At 43.2% G+C, this 23,604-nt stretch overlaps 1 protein-coding gene across 4 annotated transcripts in view; it reads left to right on the top strand.

The window, feature by feature from the left end:
- Positions 1 to 23,604, top strand: part of add3a (adducin 3 (gamma) a) — a 101,248-nt gene that overhangs the window by 38,059 nt on the left and 39,585 nt on the right. For 2 of the 4 annotated variants that reach the window (XM_083980696.1, XM_083980694.1), the window contains exon 1: positions 22,622 to 23,288. The exons of 1 other annotated variant lie outside the window; for it this stretch is intronic. The gene's annotated coding sequence lies outside the window, so the exon portion shown is untranslated. Of the gene's footprint in view, positions 1 to 22,620; positions 23,289 to 23,604 lie in introns of those variants that run through there. One more of the 4 variants, XM_083980695.1, reaches the window with a different exon arrangement.

Here is a 23,604-nt window from a genome sequence, read left to right as displayed (position 1 = left end):
GGAGAGAAAAATCAGAAGGAATGAATGTAAATTGGTTAAAGGGGAAGATGATTTAAAAAAAAAAAAAAAAAAGATATAACAGTCAGGGGCTTATTTATGAAAAGAATATGCTTTATCCACATAAAACTTTCAAACATTCAAAACATAGAGGACAAAACTCTTTAATGCGGTCTGCTAGAATGATCCAACATCACAAGTTTGGGGGAGTTTTGTGGGTCCACACCCGAAGGCACACTAATCACTGTGGGCTTGAAGTTAGAAAACACGTCACAGATTCTTTGTGCATGAGAGAGGATGGGGTCCAAAGAGGGAAAGGAGGAGAGGAAACGAAATACATGAGTGTGTGAGCTTCCTTAGTCTGTGCGAGACAGAGTGATGTATCAATTTCATGGGTTAGGGGTCGCAGCCCTGCAGATGAAATGAGTAGAAGTGCAGATTGAGAGGTGGGGTGGGAGGTGGAACAAGCCGAGCGGACAGAAACAAAGATACATGAAGGGAGAAATGAGTGAGTCGGGAGTGTGGGTATGGTGGGAGGAGATGTTATTAATCTCTGTTGTTTTCAACTCGTATTGTCATTTCCTCCGCAGCTGGTCCTGGGTTTAGAGGGAAAGAAAAACATAAGTGAGATCAGAAATCTAAACACCGACCGGCCCGGCGAGTGGGCTCGGTCCTCCCCTCTGCTGACATGTGTAATAAAACACATTGTCTGATTTTGTAATGTGCTGCTAATGAAGGTGAAGAGAAGGCCAAGCAGGAGAGGAATGCACACATAACACGCATACACATAGGTAAGAAAAAAAAGTTGTGTTTACCAAGTGAAAAACTGGGCAATGTACAACTCCACATTAAAACGTAGTGGTTGTGAGACTTCATTACTATGGTGTGAAGTTATAATTGGCTGTTTACTGAGCCACTTCATGCATGAATTAGCTCTACTTTTGTTTCTCGCGCTCTTAAATAGGTCTCAATATTTAGTCTGACAGGAGTAATTCCACTGATTTATTGCCGTGTCTTGGCCCTGGACAGAGACCTCCATCAAGCCCTCGTCTCCTCTCAGGTCAGGTCAGTATAGTTGGACCCGAGAGCCGGCGGGTCATGGCCCCAGTTAAAACACTCTCCCAGCAAGAGTTTCCCCACCTGACAGTCAATCTGCCTCTTCACTTCTGGTCCTCAGTCACTGCAGACTGGAGGTGCATACATACCACTTCATCATAACCTTACCACATCCAACTATGTGCAAGAACCACATGCACACTTTCGGAAAAGGTTGGGGGACACGCGCTGTACGTTTTACTCTACACAGCTGAGCTCCTGCTGCTTCACAATAAAAGTCCTTCCAGTGGTTTGCCAGTGGAAACTTTTTTTTAATGAGAAATAGCAAAAGCACAAAATGTTTGGTCTACGTAAAGGTGTGTCCTCATCAGGCTGTTACACTGCCATGGCCAACAATGTTTGTAATTTTCCAAAAACCAAGCATTTCCACTGGCCAACTGTGCAAAGGAGAGACGTCTTTTTTTTTTCATCGTACATACAACCACTTCTACGACTTCTATCGTACATCTGGATTTCAACACCGGGACACAGAGAGGATTCACTCCCCCCTTTGTGTGGACTTTCTGATCAGCGATGAACACATTTGGTGGTTGGACGCCGAGTTGTCATACGAACTTGGTTGTTTCAAGCAAACTGCATCTTTACCAGCCCTGAGAGTGTTGCCTCGTAAAAGAACAGTGTGAGAGAAAATAGCTCAATCAAAATAAACGTAGTAACTCGAGACTGAGGCGGACGACAAACTCCAAACCACAGAGAGGCTACAGAGCCAGAAGTGCTACAAGTTCACCATCGGAGAACTTGTTTAATTAATGTCTCCTATCAAATATCAAAACCACTTTAGTGCAGTGACAGCTCGGTTGAGGACACAGATAGTCATGGTTTGGTCCTGCTCCAAAGTGGTGCCATAATATCATGGGTCAGTTATCCTGTGCTGTGAGGCTGAACTAATCACGATGCAACATGGCACTCGGCATCTAATATGTGCTAAACCAGGCCAACGCAATGGGGCGTTTAAGGTCCCACTCTTCCGCTGGTCAGTATTGATGACAGTGTGTGTGTGTGTGTGTGTGTGAGATCTGCACTGTTGATTTTCCATGCTGCTGTTCAACTTTTTGAAAATGATGAAAGATGTGACGTGTTGTAGTTGAATCTCTCAGATCATTGATTTGACCATATTGTTTCTAGCTGGAGAAAGGTCCAGCTATTTAAATGCTGCTTCAAAGGATACTACTTGGCTCAAGCTCACAAAGCTTGTCATCCGTGCTGCTAAACTGCCTTGTCCAGAGTCCACTACTTCCCTCACTCTTGCCTGGGGTTTGGCAGGTAAAGAAGCAAGAATTATGGAAGTCATTAAAATTCCTTGGGAACATGTGGACGCTTGTTTATTTTTCCGCCCAGGCTTCGAGGGTGGAGAGCTGCCAGGACGCTGCACTGTCCTCTCAGCGAGGAAAGAGAGTGGACAGAGTGCGAGCGGGAAGGAGGACCTGATGGAGGACCAAGGAGATGAAAGACAGATGAGGGGAGAGGGTAGGAATGAGCGAAGCAGAGGACAGACGGGTGGAGGGGGAACCGGGGGGGATGGAGGGGAGAGCGGAAGTGGTTGAAAGAGGGAAATGGAGGATGGAGGGATGAATGGAGAGTATGAGAGAGAGAGAGGAGGGGGAGAGGCAGACACCCTCTACTGGATGCCAAACAAAGAGTCGCACAAATGAGCGTTGAGGTTTCAGTGAGCCGTACAGGAAGAGGATTAGAGACGGATGGTTTCACACTCGGGCTGGAGGCAAGAAAGGAGCGGAGCGAGGGCGAGATGTGAAGACGCAGATCGGCTCACTTTGTCCAATAGAAAAGTGGAGCTTAGTCAAGTCACCGTCTGAACTTTAAAGAAGAACTCTTCCTTCTTTCTTGTGCAGTGACGACGCTTCATCTACTGTCTGATGTCACAGTAGCAGGATCAATTGGAAAACCTACAGAGGCCAACTGTTGTGTCCTGCGTCCCATCCACCCGTCCCTTCATCTTCCTGTCGTCCTTTATCTAATAACCAACGATAATGGATGAGGAGATTGTAAAGACACCACAGGGGGGGAGGGATTGAGGGATGAGGATGGTGCTGTCAGCCGGGGAGGATGAGGAGGGAAAAGGAGAGTCGTGGAATTTCCTTGGTGCATAGCTGTGGTATCGTCTTGCGCAGCTGAAAAATGTATCAAAGTGATTTTTCTCACTGCTGATACTCCCCCCAGTCGTAGGCCAGGAGACAGAGATTGCAGCAACAGGCCTCAGTGAGGTCACCCCCCATCTCTGTTTCTCTCTCTCTTCCTCTCTTCATTTCCCTGTGTTTGATCGTGTCTAATTGAAAGTGACACTGCAATGTGGACCCTGGGGGTGATCCCGGCATTTACCTACCTCGCCAACAAATCGGTGGCTAATTGAGACGTAATATGAGACCCTGCGTTTTCCTCCCGCCTAAATGTTCCCTGCCGGAGGGTGGTGGCGTTTGACATAGATCCAGTGTCAGATTACATGTCTGTGATGCCAATTTAAGTTATGACAATGCATGTCTGACATTAGTGCCGGGGGTGAGCTGCATTGCCTTTAAACTAAAGACATGAAGACAGATATGTTTGGTATTACTTGGAGAGAAACATCTTTTTCCTCATCTTTGAAAATATGAAACGATTTCCACTTCAAGGTTCATCTTGGGTTTGGATAAGTAAACTGTTGGAAACATCATTCCCATGTGCTGAAGTTCCTAAATAAGTTCAACCATTGATCAGTCGAAGAGCCTTGGAATAGCAGGAGATAAGTCATTCCCATCCAGCTTTTTCCTTGATTTCATGTGTTTTTAAAGATTATGATGTCAAGGGAAAAAAAGCTGTGCTCACTTAAAATCACGAGTTTTAGTTTGAATTGCAAAGGCTGCTTTGTGCTTCACTTGTGAGAACATCTAACAGTGTTTGCCACATCTTGTCCAATTCTGAAATCATCCAGAACAGAACATTTGACAATCATTCCCACTTCATGCTGTGTAGACTTTGATAAAGGGGGTGGATAGAGGAGACAGTTGGATCAGGCCAAGAAGAACCTATGGTTGTGGTTTCACCCTCCACTTTGGGGTGTGGCCATTCAGAACAAGTATAAGTACATAACCCATTCAGGTTAGACTATAAATAGTACATCTGAACCACTCTGAGGCCTTGGACTGTAGACATGAATGTTCAGCAAATTGGTTCTGTTGACGCTGCAACAATAGCAACCGGTTTCTTGTATTGTACACAGCTCATCCTCCCTGGATAAGAGAGGGAGCCCAGCAGGTGCAAATGGTTTGCTTTTAAGTTTGACCCTGGACGACTTTAGTCTCAATAAAATGCTCTTGTCACACTAAATGAGGAATCACATTTTTAGAAATTCCCAGACCAGTGAGCCAAGCCAATTTGAGTTGACGCTGATGCACCGTGACAAGCTGTAGTTCCTAACCATTAGTCCGCAGGAGTTTTTCTTGAATTAACATCTGAGTGATCAGACTTCTAAGACTGAAGGTTGAAAAGATAATCCCTTGTGCTTCATCATCCGCCATCAGTTGTGTAATCCTTCCTTTGCCTGCTTTGCTCTTACTGTGTCTTTTGAGAGGCCTCCGTGTCTATAGAGGCTTTAAAATACCTGTCATTATATCCTTTGGTGTGTTCCCCGTCTGTCTGAAGTGACAGTGACACGTGTGATGATCAGCCATGAAGACCGTAGATCCCCCTGTCATCATGCCAAGTAGAGAAGAGAGCAGGAATGTGTTTGAGACAAAGCAAGTCAGACATCACGAGTAAGCGCCACCGATGTGCTTTCTACGAGTTCAGAGCTGGACCACGTCCCCTGGCATGGAAATGGAAATTGGAAACTGTTGTATTAGTCTTCAATGAAAAATGTAGTGCTAAGCTCCTGGATGCCACACCAAAAGCCACATTGTTGATCTGTGTCATTGGGCATCGGGTGCCTGTATTTCAGTTTTGACAGTAGAGAGATGAAAATAGATGAAGACAAAGAGTGATGAAGGTCCAGGGTGGCTGCATGATTTTGTTGGTTTTAATCACAGATTTCAATTTGGTCTTTGTTACGATCTTGACTGAGATGGGACAAGCAAGACAAGTCTGATGCCAAAACGTACCTCCGCCTTAAAGGTCCCATATTATGCTGTTTTTCAACCATTTCACATGGGTCTAAGTTGTCCAGCCATACTGTATTCGTAGTGTATTGTCCCCAAATCAATCTGCAGCTCTACATCTCAGCAATCTAAAAGTGTCTCTCCGGAGCTCTGCTGAGAACGAGCCATTTCTGTGTCTGCACCTTGAAATGCAAATAAGATGTGTAAACCACGTCCACTCCACAGCCGTCACGGGGAGAGCGTGTGGTTTTCACTACAGGTACATGTGCCAGTGTTGACATTGGGAATAGGGATGGGGTCGGGCATTGATTTCCGAAAAAAAAAAAAAAAAGTTTCTGAGACTCTTATCTTGTCTGAAAAAATGTAAATGTTCCTTTTTTTACTGTGGCAGAAGGAGATACATGGACTTCTACAGCCATCAGAAAGTTCTGTGTGAAACTGTCAAATAAAAAAACAAATGAAACTGAGGAGCAGCACAAACTGTGCAAGGTGAAGCTACCGGAGAATATTGACGTGGTTTTGCGCCGGGAGAGGAGACTTCCTCGTTCAGATGTCTCTCATTCCGTGATGAGGACCGCTGCACTGATGAGAAGCGGTATCATTCCAATATTCTCCGGTCCACGATTTAATTTTTAATGACGGACGGCTGTTTTTCAGTCAACAATTCAAAACGATCATTTGCATTATATGGGCCCTTTAAATTGTCCATTGTTTTTTGACAATTTGAGGTAGATTTGGAGGTACAGACATAAAACAGAAGATGAACCACTGTCTGTAAAAACTTTGACAAAATGAGTTGTTTCCCTAAGCGTCTAAGCGTAGTCACAGGGGAACAGCAGTTTCAGGCATATTTACTTTAGCACTCAGCTGTAGCGGTTGTCACTTGGTTCACCCTGCATGCTTCAAAGTTTTCCTTCCTGATTGCATCACTAGGCCTTGGTCACTGTGGTGACTGTGAGTCATAAGACACACTGGTTGTCAGGAACAATACGCTGCCACAATAATACACTGCTTCTCTTCTCTGGATATCCTCTAAGCTCTTTCTGACCGGGAAGGACGGTTGTTTGTGTGTGCGCTGGTGTGTGAGTGGGAATGTGAGAGGCATGTGAGGAAACAGCTGGACCTTCTTTTGCAAACATACGTGGAAAACGCTCATCCACATCTGTACAGTCGGTAACACATGTGAGGTCATTTGTACGATTTACGAAGAAACGTGTTTGGTCTCTGGCAACTAAATAGTTAACACACCCACATGCCCAATCCAATTCCTTGAAAATGCAGCCGGTGTCAGATGGCCAATTAAAGTGTGATTGTGCCAATGATGCCAACGTCATTGGAATCCGCTTTCAACAACATGTGACTTGCTTCAGGAGAATTGTGATTTCACAGTATTTCACTGTGTCACTTAAGCCCCCGGTCTGTCCCGATGTGAAATGTCACAGTTAGATTTCATGGTCAATAAAGCGTAAGCATGAGAGATTGAGCTCCATTTTTTTTTGCTCTGAATGATCTCTCTAAATTTAGACAGGTAGAGAGGGGAAATAAGTGGATGCAAGCATGAATAATAGTGAAAGGAGGAAAGAATGAAGGGTTTGGTGAGCTGGAGCAGAGGCAAAGGAGATGAAAGTAGCTGGTTGAAATGAGGAAGAAAGAGGCATCTATGAGGCCCAGGCTCAGGAGAATTATTCTCTTCCTTGGTGGTCTAATTATCTTGGTCCGTATAGACCACTGAAGCCTTCCGCTATGATGATGGTGCAGGGTAGATGCTGATAAATTGGCTCTATTCGGGTTTAATCTGAGGCTCTGCTGTGTCAGAGTTGATGAATGAAAAAGTCTGATACTGTATGAATCTGAGATCTCTTTGATGTCTGCGAAGAATTTCCAACAGTTGATGAAATGGCATGTATTTGACTGCTCAGTGAGTGGTCAGAGCAATCAGGACACGGACAATTGCACATGAGTGCATGCAACCCACACACACACACACACACACACACACTCAAGGACGCACAAACACACTCCACTCGGACGCACTTGGTTTCAGCAGAAAGTTGTGACTTCTGGCTCTGTGCCTCCGTCCCCCTGCTAGACCTCACATCCTGACAGGAAGCTTGTCCTTCCTTCACACACATTTGGACAGCCAGAAAATAACTGTGATAGGAAGAATGAGATGAAAAAAGGATGAATAGAATTAATTACACAGACCACAAATGGGGAAATGTAGCCTAAATGACAGCAGGATGTCTGACCACAAGTCGAGGCCCTGGCATCCCAAAAGTGTCTCTGCACAGTAATTACATATGGGATTCAAGTAGGTCCCATGTGCTCCGAAAAGACTGTGGGAAGAAAACGTACAAAGCTGGAAGTCAGTTTCATCACATTTACTTCTGCCACAATACAGAAAAGCTTAAAATCCTTCTTTTGCTGTTCAGATTTAGATTCAGATTCAGATTCAGATTCAGATTCAGAATGCTTTATTTGTCCCAGAAGGGCGATTCAGTTCTTACAGTCACCGACTTTTCCACTGTTTTGCTAACCCTCCTTGCATCCATGTGCATTTGTTTACAATGAAGCCGGTGAAAAATCAACACATGGATCGGTGGATAACGTTATGTAACATATACAATGTTATGACGTGTATGGTTTTGTAGTCTTATCTGTCATAAACAAAAGATTACAGGTTACAGAGCACGTTTGCAGAGAGGAGAGCTGGGATCAAGGGGTAGCCTACTACACTGATGTTGCAAGGTTGGTTTTCAGCCATGAGACGCCCACTGGAAGGCAGAGAGCCTCCATTCTCACTCGTAACAAATCACAAGTCATGTAGTTAACTATCACAATTACTCCAGAGCTTTTTAATTAAGGTAAAAATGTAGCATAGGAAAAATCCTGCTTAAGACAAACATTTATTTACATACATTCTCAGACAAGGGAGCACAGTGTGCGGCAAGCAGGGAATAAAAAATTAAAATATGCAAATAAGCTAGAGTAAAAACCAACTTAAAGGAAAATAAAAACAGTCAGGTAAATAAGTAAAGTGTCTAAGTGTATTGCACAAGTTTGTTGCTCTCAACTAGAGGAAAGTGACAAAGTATATTGCACATGGGAAACAGCATTCAGCGGCTTAATGGCAGAGGGGATGAAGGACCTGGAGTAACGGTTTGTCTTCCTGGGTGGGGGCAGGTGGCATGAGAGGGAATTCCTTCGACGGAGCACGATCGCTGTTGATGATACTTCTCCAGTTCTCCAGTCTAAGAAGTTGTTTTCATGTTGCGAAATAGAAGTGCAGTGAGATGTTGGTCAGTAAACTCAGTTGGCTGTGATAACAATACAGCAAGTGCAACAGATTTGACACTTGAAGGAGAGGTCAGTGGATTTTTAGTGCCATGACTTGTCACCATCGTTTCACTCTTTGCACAGAGACTCTTGTACTTTTGACAGCTACTATAAACACCAGCTAAATGGACCCATTTCCTCCTCAAAGCTCAAATTCTTTCATCTTAAGCCATGTTTGTTGGACTCTCCACGACGGCAATGCTGAGTGAATGAAGTGTCGACGAGGCGAGGAAGAACCCCCGGGGGCCGTGCAGTAAGAAGACTGACCTTCTGGATGTCATCAGCATCAGTTGCTGCCACTTTGCTTTTCCATGATGGATGCTTTGTATGGATTCGTGTCGCAACCCCTGAGGCTTGAGCCCCGGTAGTCCCGGAAACACACACACACACACACACACACATTCAGAGGGCTGTCTTTCCTGGTTTTCTGACAGTGTGTCATTGAGCGGTCAAATGTGATAGAAAGGGTCAAAGCGCAGCACAGTGACAGTGACTCTCGGAGAAGAACTCTGCTTGTTTCCTTTCCTGTTGTGGTAGAGACGTGCTGAGATTTCCTTTCAAATAAAACAAGAACTCATCAAAGCGCCCCTGGCTGAGCTCCAGTCTGCGGAGACCACACATTCGATCCACATGAGTCCACGCTGCAGTCCAGAAAGTCTTGTGAGTAGTTTTTGCGACTTGGAACACAACTGTCAGTGTTTCACTTTTGGCATGGACCTGTTTATCTTAAATGTTTGAGCTAATTGAACTGATCTTGCTAAAATGAGTCAGCTAAATGTTCGTTTTGGTCGGTCGTTACTTGCATTACGGTTGTGTTTGGTTATTTGCATTTTTCCACTCTTTGCTGTTATGTGTACCAGCATCAACAGGCAATAGACATTTAACGATGAGTAAATGCCATTGGAGATACTGTAGGTGGATTTATTGACAAGAAGTAAAATATGGAGTTTCATCTGGCATCAATGGAAACCTATGTGAAAAGATACAGTAGATAGCTCATTTCATGTGAACTGTAGTAGAAAAAGAAGAGTTCCCGCACACATGGCCAACTTGCAGAATTTATTGTATTGCAACGTTTCGGTGCTAGGCCTTTTTCAAGCAAATGTTTGTGCCAACACAGGGAGCCATCTTAAATAGGAGTGGCTGTGTGACACAAACCAATCACTTTCCCACACGTCTGGGTATGAGGAATTCAAATATTAAATATCAACATACAAACAATAGAAACAGCATCAATATACAAAGGTAAAGAGCAATGAATATATACAATAAATACTAAGCTGCCGTGACTGGATACATTAGGTCCTAATGGAAGGTCATAGCTAATAATCACAGTCAGAAACAATAAATACGACAAATACAATAGAAAAATAGAAGACAGAGGGACTTGCAATAAAAAGTGTGCAAGGATACAATAGAAATCTGAAACAGTCTGAACAAATCATACAGAGTCTACCTATGTAAATGAGCACAAAACCAAAGGTCACATATAGATTCATAAGCCTGGTGATGTGGACATAAACATAAACATATATGTGAACTGTAGTAAAACATTTCTTTTAAGTGACATCAGTATCCTGGTATCTAAGCTGGTTAATTTCTACCGAATTCACACAACACAGTGAAACACATAGAGGTTTGCAATTGTACAGCACTTTGGTCAACTGAGGTTGTTTTAAATGTGCTTTATTTATAAATTGTGACTTGACTTGACTTGACAACACAGTGAAACACATTGTCATCAGTTCTTACGACCAGGGTGGAAGCTGTGACCTCTAACCTTTCTCCAGCAACGGTCACATGTTTAATATAGGCAGGATGAACTTTGCAAAACACAGAGGAAAATGCCAAATGTGGTGACTTTTGTTCAGCCAACAAAACATCTAAATGCCAGCATCCTTTTAATGTGCGGATGTGGGCGTGCTCAACCTTGATTGACCTTGGAAGTTGGAAAGCCTCAATAATCGGCCTTCACTTTGATGCAAGCTGCATGTCTATTGTTGGTCTGTTCCCTTTTCTCTTTCTGGTCCTCTAAGGTGATTGAACAGGCCTTTTGTGTGTGTGTGGGGGGGCAGTCGATGTGTGGTCGCTGTGTGTTCAGGATCTGACCTGTGTGGTGAAACAACATAAGAGGCCCGTGGGATACTGGTGGGATGAGGTTGTTTCACAATTCCCCTGCCTTCTTGTGAAATCGAGTCTTTCCGAGTAACTAAAATGAGAGATTCTGTGTTGTGGAGCTTTTGTGTTTGTTTGCAAATTTAGGAGCAATTTTAAGAATATGAACGCATGGTTAAACTTAAAGTTCAACACAGATTAGGACCTTTATGTGGAGGGGTAAATGGTTTCATATGGTGAAGGGTTTCTTTGATGCTTGTGATGTTTTTAATGTCTTAGCTAAGACTGAGACATCGAGCATGCATAAAGTGAAGCATTAGAACTCCCTCCCCAAACACATTTTCCATTTTTTCTATATTACTTGTATTATCTGCTGTCTTCGTCTTCGCTCCTGCTTTTTTGCCTCACTGCCTCGGTTTCTCCCTTTTTTCTCTGCTGGGGTGGGGTCACCACATGCACGGACTGTTTATTTGGAGTTGCTATGGAAACTCACGAGAGTGTGTGACTGTTTGTGTGCTTATGCCCCTCTGCGTGTGTGTGTGTGTGTGTGTGTGTGTATGTGATTATTGCTGGTGTGATGGGCCTGCAGTTCTGCTTTATGCGTAATGACCTCATCCAGACACAGACCCCGACATATCAAATCCGTCTGCTTCCTCGGATTGTGTAATGGATAGTCCCCAAACACACAGCAGCTCTGTGGCCGACGCCCCCTCAGTGTTGTGCTTGGTTGCTGGAGCACAGGCCGGCCATTGAGCCCATATCCCCACCAACAATGGTACAACTCCATTTGACAACAGGAACAATGAATGATTGCTCCATAATTTGATTTCATACAGTGAGTTAAGTGGGGAATTAGATTTACATGAATGGAATTCTGACGTGTCTCCTGGAAAAGTAAGGAAAGTTCATGAACTGGCAGCGAACCCTTGAGCCGCACTGCTTTTATATACTGTGCAGTTTATGGGCTGTATTTCAGTATTTCATGTTGTTACAAAACTGCTCCTACTCCCACCTTATCACCTGGGGTCAAACGCTTGACGTTCCTCAGCTGCTAATCTCGGATAGTGTGAAAATGTGGAACTCAGCCCAACTGTTGATGTGCATTCATTTCAGCTGCGAGTTCAAGTCAGTACTATGAAGTTTTTTTCTGTGTGGAAAAGAATGCAGCTTTTTTTTCTTAGGGGAAAAGTTCTGCTTCATTTCACAAAGCATAAATGTACATAGTTATTAAAGGCCCTCTTATTGATCTGCCATGTGACTGTGGCCTTCCACGAAAAGGCTGTGCTCAGTTTCAAAAGAGCACAGACAGAAACACTGCCTCAGTGCATGCTTGTGGTGATACATCACCGCTGCTGCATTCAATTTGTCTTATTGGTTGTTGTCACTTCTCCGTTTATCACTTTTGCATAACTGTGTTTAATAAAGCACAAAAAAAAGAAATCAGTGACATGTGGATACACATGACAACTGATCCTACATGGCTTTACAAGCCTGACTCCAATGTTCAGTGTTTGATGTTGGCACGAACAAGTAAACAGTTGACTTCACTTGATTGTTTCTGAACCTCCTGAGAGGTTGGTGAGGGGATTCAGGGAATAAAACCAACATGCATCAGCTCAAGCAGAGCTGCACAGAAATCCCCTGCTGCACTTGATGGGTAATTTGCTTATCTGTCCCCGCACGTCAGTTCAGGCAAAGTGTGTGTTCACCTGTTGCAGACACAGGCTCAGATTGGTGCAGAGGAATTGGCGGAGAAACCATTTGCCTTGGAAATGAAGAGCTAAGCTTCATGGCGCCACAGGCTTGCTTCAAGCTGCTGCTGTTTGTTGTCAGTTGTCTACCATGGGGCATCAAACACAAATCCCCTTTTATTATTCCCTGGATCCCACACATTAATTCATTTCCCAAAAGTTACAAAACAAAACTTGTCATACTAACATGAAGTGTCTGCTGTTACAGGAATAATGAAGAGTCCCGCTTCACTCGGTAGCTCCGGCTCCCATGAGTGCCACTTCAAAAAATAACTCAATTATCTGTCAGAAATCCAGGACAGGAGTGTATTCTTGTCCTCCACTGCAGTGAGTAGTGCAATGTTTAAGCCACTGCAGCACAGAAAACTCTAGGGCTTTTATATAAGTTCCCTCTGCTGTTCAGCCTCTGTGCTTCCAACCAAAGAGAAACTGCAGTTCAGTTCATTAATGTATTCAAGTATTTCAGTCGAATACAATGACTGTCTGAAACTGGGCACCATGGCTCCATATTTTAAAGGATAGTTCCACATTTTGCCATAATCCCTATAGTCACTGGAGTAAGTTCATTACCTAATTATTGGTTCATGTTGTTTTGAGATCAGCGGGGCAGAGACGTGAGCTGCTCAGCCAACACAATGGAGGTGAATGGTACAGGTCCCCTGTCCCTCAAAACTCATCAAATACACAATCCAACAACTCCACAACGCTCTGGTGGAGAAGTTGTGACCTGCACATTCACCACGCTATTAAATAATCATGTAACATTATGAGACAGAGTTTGAGGCAAATGCATAGCTGGAACTACATTTCAGACATGGCTGCCCGGCGGAGTGATTTCAAAAGCGCAAGTAGTTCAGAGTATTTGCTTTGTCGTAATGTATACGATTATTTCATTGTGTGGTGAATGTGCAGGTCACAACTTCTCCACGAGAGCGTTTTGGAGTTGTTGGATTGTTATTTGATGAGTTCTGAGGGACAGGGGACCTGTCCATTGTGTTCACTGAGCAGCTCACATCTCTCATCTCAAAACAACATGCACCGACAATTAAAGGTAATACACCTACTCCTATGACTATAGGGATTATGGCAATGGGCCAATTTGCCAAAATGTTGAACTATCCCTTTAAACACTCAGCCGTCGAGTGTAGCTGTTTAGAACAATATAAACACTCCAATGAGCTATTTGAGCAATAACGCAACCATAATGCAAGGACAACGTGCTGCTGATGAGAATGTCATCAGTGGTCGAACTGAGGCTTTGTGTGTTGAGAAGCTGATCTAGGCCGTGATGTCAATCCCAAATGGGTATTATGGAAAACCTTTCTAAAGTGATTTTATACAAACCATCAAGTGGTGATTAAAGAAGAAACAGTGGTGACAATCTCAACCAGTCCACATGGTTTTCCCAGTCTTCCTCAATTAGGCATGGTGTCCTGTAAAACTGTGTTGTGTTTGCGCCACCGCACAGCAGCTCGAGCTGTTCTGTTGTTAGTCCTCAGTCCGCAGTGTCTGGCACCGAGGACATACGGTAGCAGTTTGCTGCTACAAGACTCGGAAATGGATTGTTTTTGTTTGTGTGGCTGAAACAGCAGGGGCCTGTTAAACTGTGTCTATGTCTCTGTCATTACCAGCTATAATTACACGGTAATTATCAGCCAGTGTGTGTGTCTGTGTGTGTGCGTGTGTGTGCACACTCACTATTTATCCCTATGTTTCACTGGTTTATTTGTTCGCTTTATTTGAACCATGCATGGTTACCTGACTCATGATGATGAACTTTCTCTTTAAACTATAATATAACAGAGTGTCACACAAGTTGTTGTAGATGAAGCGTATGATGTAGACAATAATCGATCATCATATATCGACTTTATGTAAATTCTTGAAATAATAGATTTTCACTCTAGATTGTGATTGGTAATTAAGACCCAAGGGTCACAAACTGCTCAACACTATTTTGTGGTCAGCATTGGCATACACACAGACTTGGGACATCCACACATGTAGAGACATTAAAGCACACATTCTCTAGGTTTAAAGGTCACTGGCTTCTGTCATGCTACATGCACAGCAGCTCTCAGTACCAGAGATTAAAGTGGGCCGTCTCCTCCCTTCATGGCTTTGATTCACAGGAATTGGCCTTTGGGATGTAAAGCTACAAAGCACTTTTTTGTCTCCCGAAGGTTCGTGCAAGTCGCAGAACTTTGGCTTTCATGTCCCCGCTTCATTGAGTAGTCATGAAACCGACTGCTGGGTGTGGAGCCTGCCAAAGACTTAAATCTCATTAGCTTCAAAATAATGTAACATCATCAACTTTGAGGATGAGATGAAATGACAGTCTACTGAGCAACACTCATTTACAGTCTAGCTATTGCTTCCTGCTGTATCTATCCAGACTTTTTGGGCTAAAATCTGAACAGGAACATTTTGCCGTGTTAAATTAGGCCCCAATGGCTCCACTGCAGGCCAGCCTCCAGAACCATCCTTCTTACTCAACTTTTTCTCCTTCCTTCTTTTCACACTAAATTTACATTTCATAAAGTGACATTAACTCCTTACTGGATCAAGTGGCAACATGAAAACCTACTGAAAATAGACATATGAAAACCTGTATTTACAGCCGGAGGGAGTGATGAAGTTGTTAGCTCTTGTCTTCTTGCTGTGTGTTGATTCAAGGTGTGTATGGTATTCTGTTGTCAGTGGGGAGTGGAAAAGGTGCGTGTGTATTAGGTTATCTGATACGCTGTGATTGCTATGGGAGTAACCACAAGGCTCTGTTTAAAATGGGTCTGGGCCTCATGAGATATAGAGCAGAGATAAAGACATCATGAAGCACCTGAATGACCCTGTGTTTCATAACAGCCTTTGTCAACAAGCCTCAACATCATCAATCACATTAATGTCAAAACTTATACAAAATATTTAAAGAGAAATGTGATGTTGTAGCTTCAGTGCAAACTCCCACCTGTTCTTTCCTTCGGTATGCTGATGCAGCATAGTTTACTGGAAGCTAAGTTTTTCCAAAGCATTCACTGAATTCTTCCACTTCTCAGTTTTGAGAGCAAAAAAACAAAACAAACAACTTAATTATTAAACGGGCTTGTCCAGCTCCATGTTGTGGTTATTTTTCAACAATGTGAGCTTTATTAGTTACTTGTGGAAATGTGGAAGCTGAACACACCGACAGTAATAAAAGTGTCACATGCATTCAAGTAACATGTAAAGTGCTGGTGATTGATCAAGACAGAACATAAATGTCACACTTTCACTGTATATTTTCATGAACAGGAAAATGAGGTGCAAAACCTTGTATTACAGTCAAACCTAAAATATCAGTATCATGCTCTGAAATGAAATTGCAACTGAAAGAGAAAGGGTCATTTTCTTCACTTTTTCTTTATTTTTGTTTTAATCATAGAGAGAACATGGCAGGTTAGAAACAATTTTGCACCCAAATAAGCAATTTCTAAGCAGAGAAAAATTCTTGTTTATGCTCAGAATTCCAAATGAGAAATCCATCACTGAAGTCCTTCCCGGCCGCCGTTCAACTTGACCTGGAATAGCACATTTGACCCAGGTTGGTGACTTCCCATTGTCGTAACCAGGCCTCGTTTCATCTGCATCAACAGAGGAAATGAAGTAATAACAACTCCTTTAAAAATACACACACACACACACACACACACACACACACACACACACACACACACACACACACACACACACACACACACACACACACACACACACACACACACACACAAGGACCTTGCTCTCTTCTTGTTTTCTCTCTACCTGAACCTTGAGGCAGACCACCCCCGGTCATACTTTAATACATCTCTATTATGCTGCACTTGTGCGTGATTGTTTTGCTCCTTGCTGAGTAACACAGAGCTGCTCAGACAGCGACAGAGTTTGTTCCCGTGAGCGCTTCAGGAAGTGAATGTGAACGCGTTAAACATTAGCTGCTCTCTGAACGCTTCTTCACCCCTCAAACATGGATTAGTAGCTACTTAGGATCACTCCCATACGGGCGTAAAACTAGACAGTTGAAAGACCGTTGAAAGCCAGACAAACAGTGGAGTGACAGCATTATTGTGTGTGTGTGTGTGTGTGTGTGTGTGTGTCCGTACACCAGGTGATGTGACACCTTTTTCAGCCTTGCAGGGCTTTAGAAAAATGGGACATTGGAGCCCAAACTTTAAAATCTGTGAACCTGTTTTCTTGCTTTATCTCACTTTCTCTAGAACTTAAAAAAAACACAGATTTCTCTTCCACCTGCGGCTTATCAAGAAATTCATAGTGTTCTGCTTTTCAACCCATGTAACACATTCTAGATAAGAAAGTAAGCTGGATGCTAGAGTAACTTCCACGAACACTGAACTATAGGACCAGGTGATGTGGTGATCTTATACCTTAGATCTCAATTATCTAGGCTATGTTTAAGACACTACACATTATGCCATTAAAAGCTAGTGTATTAATTTTTAACAGTTCAGTCGTGGCTAACCAGCTCACTGCTAATGGTTAAACAGCTAGCCTGCTACAGCTGGTGACAACAGCCTTTGTTCTGCTCTGCAGCCTCGGTGAACTCTGGGTAGGCACAGCACTAGTGGCTTTACTTAGACATAATTATAGTTACTTATGTAAAATATTAGAAATTTGATATGAAATGTAAAAACTTGCTTCTGCTAATGGTTATACATACAGTATATGACTGTTTCTGTTCTGTCAGATGTATTGTGAGATGGATGGATGAAAAATGTGGCTTTCAGTGCAGACATGTATCATTAGAGACTTGTATGTGGGCACAGTCTTAGTTGGTTCAACAGTAAGATTTCATGTGTCTTTGGGCCTGCACCACTAGCTACTCAACTTATTTTATTACTGTAATGATTACAAGTAATTAAAGTATTTAACAGGGCACTGATGTTGTACCTATGGCTCAGTGTCCAGGGTGAAAACCTTTAGGTGACAGACATCAATGTCTCCTTCAGCTCTCTCAGCTTGATTTTTCTAAATGTCTCCCGGAGGTTTTCTCGAGATGGAAACACGTTACGGTGACTGAACAGAGAGTTATTTTGGAGGCCGTCGTGTGGCTTTCTACTGTCCTCCGGGGATCAACTCCACCACTTGTGTCATGTGGGAGAAAGGCGTTTGAAGTCAAATAGTCAAAACAAGCTTTGTGAAGAAAAAATACCTCTCTAATGTCAGCGAGGTTGCCTCACAACCATTAACTGAATGGGTTTTATTTTCTTAAGAATTACCACATCTGTCAATTTCCCTTCTGTGGGGTCCCCGCACCAATCAGCAATTTTCTTTTTCTTGTTCCCATTCCGGGGGGTGGGGGCTCCAAATTCCCAATAATGAGCTAAAGTGTTTGTACATTCCTGAACGGTTAGCATCAGTGAACGTGCCCCCTCGCTCCTCTCCTGTTACTGCTCGCCGTTTGGTGGGAAACGCTGACAGAACGCTGATAGCACGGCTTTGGCAGTAAATGGATACCAGTGCGCCTTTAGCCCAGCCGACGCTATGATCTTCCTCTCTGTTGTGTTTTGTTTTTGTCCACAGTTTATCACAGGGGTCAAGGAGGGGATGACTTCCACAGAAACATGGGATTACTTAAGAGCACCGCAGTGTGCGGAGGACTCATTAATCATCAGACTTGATAACAGTTGGAGACAGAAGAGTTGTGTAGTTGTGTGAACGTATTCATCCGGCTGGTTTAGTCTAACCTTGTCTGTAATGTGTCACATGAGTCAACCAAAAGCAAAAACAGTAATTTGGGTTTCTGCAGACGATTCTGTATTGCAACACAGAGACAAACCTGCTGTTATCAGCCAGTGAGACAAAGCTGCCTGGACACCGTCCTGAGGCTGTCCCAGCTCGATTGTTCACTCTGCTTTTTTTTTTTTGATAGTTATGTAATTTCCTTGCTTAAAGAAGGGGGGGGTTTGCAATTACAGATTGTGTTCAAGGTTTACACACCAGATGTTGTATTTTACAGTGGTTCTTTAAATCACTGTGGATGGTTGCTCACCTTTTGGATGGCCATGTTTATGTGTGTGTCTGTAGCTCTGTTCTCCTGAGTCAGGCTGGCAGTGACAGCTGGGAGTAGTGTGTATGTGTATGTGTGTGTGCAGACTGAAGTTTGGTGGAAAGTGCTGAGATAAGCACCAACATCCAGGAGGGCAGGCGGAGGGAGATGCCAGTCTGAACTTGGCATATTCACTGCACTGCAGATGAGAATACAGTGTGCAGACAAAGGGCAGGGCTGCACGAAATAATATCAGTGTCAATATGTAACTAACTGAGCCTGGTAACATAATGCAAAGTCACATATTTAACAGGCAAATTAATAGTCATTACATTGAACAGTGTGATTTACATTATTTGTGAGAACAGATTTGTGTGTCATGCGAACAGAAGCAGCTAATACAGAATTCCACTAGTAAAATATTTCTCAACCCTTTGCAAGAGTCAGAAAGTCTTTGAAATGTGCAGAAATGATAGAAGAATAGTTCAGTGTTTCCTTTCCCCCGTCACTTATTTAATAATGTCATTAACATCAGTGTAAATGTCTAATATCATTGTTGGGTATGTTGTGTAGTGATGCACACATAGATTGTAGTCAATTCATACTGCAGCAGAATTTTCTGATCGGTCAATTTGCACCTTGATTGGTGGAACCAGACAGAGAGATCTCTGACAGCATCTGGTTGTTTATTTCAGCTCCACAGTGTGTTTCTCCGCATTTCCCACCACCACCTCTGCACATAAACAATAATGATTATCTCTTAAGGCAATGCTCCTGACGATGATTTTCAGCCTGAAGTAAACAGTCCCCCACAGCTGCTTCATAGGTAGGCTGTGTTCGATAAAAAAATGACATAGTGTGTCTTTTCATATAGCAGCACAACAACTACCGTATTTACCATCACTGTAATTTGTGCTGAGGGCAGAGTTTGTGGGAAAGGACAGTAAGTCATGTGGCGACAGCGGGATGATAGTTCTTGTTTGTTGGTACAAACCAGCTGCAGCCCCCTGCAGTCATCACTCCACTTATTTCCCCCACATGCATGTGATGCCATTTAGAGAAGCCTGTTTTACATTGCCAACAGCAACCAGACCACGTCTGTGGAATACATATTGGTGTGTGTGTGTGAGTGTGTGTGATGAGAACTGATTCCAAATTGTCCAAGCCATTAGAATTGTATGCGTCTGAGGTAATCGGTTCCTTTTATCAACATTGGCATGTTTTTCAAACTGTTTCATACTGGAAAACAGTGAAGCCAAATTCAAGAATTATGCTCAAAAACTTGCAATAAGGAGTTAGGAAGGAGAGCGAGAAATAGTCAGGGCCTAACTTCATTTCACCAAGAAAGGAGGCAATAATGTTGCCTGTAACATCTGTAAAACAGCACGTTTCATGTTAGGGTAAGGGTGAAGGAAACACCAGCAGTACACTGAAACATTAACTTGTGCTTCAGTTCCAGGAATGCCATGTATTTAATAATCTAGTGCTACAGCTTTGTAAATATCTCAGGTTATAATAGCGTTAGATCTACTGTATGCAGGCTAGGTATGTTCAAACTGCTTCTTTATCACAAAACTAACCAAGAATCGTCAATGGAACTGACAAAAGATCACACTGATAACCAAAATTGATAACGGTTATGTTGTCCATAAAAACCTTATCGACCCCCCTACCTATAAAGATGAGCTGACAACAGTGTGCAATACAGTAACACATTGAAATGAAAACAATTCAATTGCTTTTTTTTTTTTTTGCATCTTTTGAGTGATATTCTTACCATAAGTTATATCCATTATAATCCACAAGTATTCATCAAAGTGTTTATTGTGATAAATTTAGGGAGAGGGCCAGCTTACAGGTGCAACCGTATAGAGACTGTCAAGACAGAAGAAAAGACTAATAAAATCAGCATTGTTCAAATCATGAAACGTATTTAGTCGTACAGCTGTCAGATGTGGTTTTAAACTCAACAGTGTAAAATATAGAGACTTGTATTGTTTCACAGCTTCACCCCTGAGCCGTGGACTGTCTCCTGTGTGGAGCCGTCAGTCACACAGCCCCTCCTCATTTGGCTCAGACAGACATACCACACACACCTCAAAACTGACAGCCATCCCACTTGGGGGGACATTAATCTTTACAAAGTCATTCTCTTGCCAGCATTATTGCCTCATCTCATCCTCTGTGACATTCATTGACACACTTATTTTTACTTCTTGTCTGAACACATACAACTTTGTACAATACTTGAAAAAAAAAAAAAAAAAAAAACCTTCATCACGTTGTATTTTTTCCATGTCAAAAGTGAGTCATTGAAGCTGCAGGAGAAAGTTCAGATTGTTGTACGGATACAGTCTCATTTTGGCAGATTTTCAGCGTCAGTGCAGATCATCAGATGGGTTTGGCTCGGCGCCTGTTGCTGCAGTGTTGATACAGTTCCTCTTGCTGGAGTCTAAATAAAAACTCCTTATCTTCTGTGCTATCAGGTGATGGCAGTCAACATGTACCGCTTTGTTACCCAGGAGCTTTCAGACAGAACCTTTGGCACTAAAATCTCCAGATCTCCCCACATAAACTACAAGTCATATTTTATGATGTGGTTTCAGGCCAACATTGGATTGTGACATACTTTTTTACAGGACAGTTCAAAGCTCAAAATGAGCCATAGTAAGAGAGAGAGAGAGTGCAGCCAGGGAAGCGAGGACCTGTGTGTGACACATGGAGATCTTACTAAGTATTTTAATATAAGTAGACATGCTTGAATTTAAACCTATATGCATCAGACCTGTAAGTAAGTAAAAGCATATCCTCAGTGTCATATTAAGTGTAATATGAATGTTATTACATAAGTATGTGTGTTATATCCGCATGTAATTTTGTAGAACAGGTGGTGGTGAGGTGAAACAGCATTACTCATGACTGGTTTGTTTGTTCTCCGTCTATACAGTATGTGTGACCTATGAGTTGGATCACATCCAAGTATTACAAGAGAAAGTGTGTGTCACACAGGCACCGTTGGTATAAACATGTGTCTTCAGTGATGCTATAACAAGTGGTCGGCTCTGTGTGCCTCGCTTCTCACCTGACTTTAAAATGCATCTCCTCGTGTCTCCGGTGACTGTGTGTGACCAGATCTCACTTTCACGCTCTATCTGCAAATAAACACGTGTTGTTGTTTTTAGCCAGACAGGCCTGTCTAGTAGGGGCTGAGTGAAGCAATACTCTGCCCACAGCTCAAGAATGAAATAATAAAATATTTCCGGGTCATTATGAAACTAGTCGAGATTGTAGACGTCAGTATGGGTAGGAGGTCCCTCAGTGCACCCCGGGGCCCATTTGCATCGACAAGAATGTGGCCACATGTAGCCCAGACCACCTCCAAATGCGGTCTGTTTAGCATTACATTTTCTATATAAATCATACATTTATAAATCACAAGTATTGCTATTGTAAAATATTCAAATTGGGCAGAGAGGCAAAGAGTTAAGCAATAAAAGAGCAGATGGAAAACCCTCTGACAAAACTGTGGCGTTTGACAGTTAAATTCACCTGTTTCTTTGCATTTTTGTGTAGAGACAAAAGACCTAAAGAAAGGAACAGAGGACGGAAGGAAGGAAGGATTAAAGAAAGAAAGAGAGAAAAGAAAGAGAGAAAGAAAGAGAACGAAGAAAGAAAGAAAGAAAGAAAGAAAGAAAGAAAGAAAGAAAGAAAAAGAAAATGCACATCAAGCAAGATGAAAGTTTGCACTTGTAGCTTTGGTGAGACACAATCAGCCGGGGAAAATGAAAAGTAGACTTGCAAGAGATGCGGTCAGATTTAAAGGGGAGTTTTGCTTCAGGCGAGACTCTGAATCACAAACAGCTTTTTATGTGGCTCACTCTGACCTCTGACCTGCGATGTGACCTGGGATCATTAAATAGTTTCCATTTTAAAGTGGTTTTGACAGCGTCCTCTGACTGCAGAACCAGATTACTTTGGTTCTGAGGGGCAGTGTCGGCCGTCAGGTTTGTGCTGCAGTTCCACTGCTGCCAGCCAAACTCATAAACACTGACCTTTAGTACAGTCGCCTGGGGGCGGGAGTGGGGGGTGGGGGGCGGGGTAGCAGGGGGTGTGAATGAGAGACATAAAGAGAGAGAAGGAGAGGGTTGAGGAATGTGGGAGAGGGAGACCAGAAAATGAATGGATCAGAGAAAAAAGAGAGATGAGAGAAGAGGACTAGACTAGAGAGAGAGAGAGAGAGAGAGAGAGCAGGCAGGGAGGAGGAGGGGTGGTTAGTGTGTGTGAGCCTGAGCTCTGATTGGTTGAGCACCCTGTGTATGTGTGTGTTTGCCTGAATCCGTCTGTGTGTGTGTGTGTGTGCCAGTGGGCGGAGGATTAAGCCTGCGTCACGTGGTCCCTTTAGCTTCTTTTCCACACAACCACACACCCTTATTCGTGGAGGATGCACACACACACACACACAGACACACACGCATATCCTCTCACATATACACTCACAGCTGTTGATAGTTCTCTCTCTCTCTGCTGAGCGCCGGGACAGCCGAGGAGCGGAGAGAATCTGCTGTCTGCTGGCAGCTCCACCTCGGAGCATCTGTATGGAAAACCTGGACGGACGAGTGGAGCGACTGCTTCTCTGACCGCTGCATGCCTCTCACTTTCTGTCCTTCACCTCCCGCTCTTTCCCTCCGTCTGTCTCGTCTCTCCCCGGCTTTCTCTCCGGGACACTGTTGGAATTTTGAGTGCAGACCGTGAGCGACAGAGGAAAAAATAAGAGACATGTGTTTTACCTCAGCCGCCTACTACTACAGCCTGTTTTCCCCCATTCACTGACCAAGGAGGAAATACAAGGTTGGTTGTGCTTGGCTTATTTGTTTATGTCATGGTGTCTTGTGTCATAACCCGGCCGGGCGCTGGGAGTACTGCTAGGGAATTTGATTCTCTCTTAGATATCCCGGTGTTTTTAGGAAACCTTGTCCCATTCAGAAAGATCCAGCTTGTCCTCTGGTTTGTTCCCACCACATTTGCATCACTGAAACTGATGTGTAGTTTTAGAGAAATTCCATGTTTGTGTGGCTTCCCGGGCGCTCACACATGCCAGCACACACTCGTGCACTATAAACACGCTTGGCAGTACCAGTGCAGTGAGTGTGAGCACCACAGTAGA

This window comes from Trachurus trachurus, assembly GCF_905171665.1.
Source record: "Trachurus trachurus genome assembly, chromosome: 1".
NCBI classification, from domain to species: Eukaryota; Metazoa; Chordata; class Actinopteri; order Carangiformes; family Carangidae; genus Trachurus; species Trachurus trachurus.
This window is presented reverse-complemented; position numbering and strand designations above follow the sequence as displayed.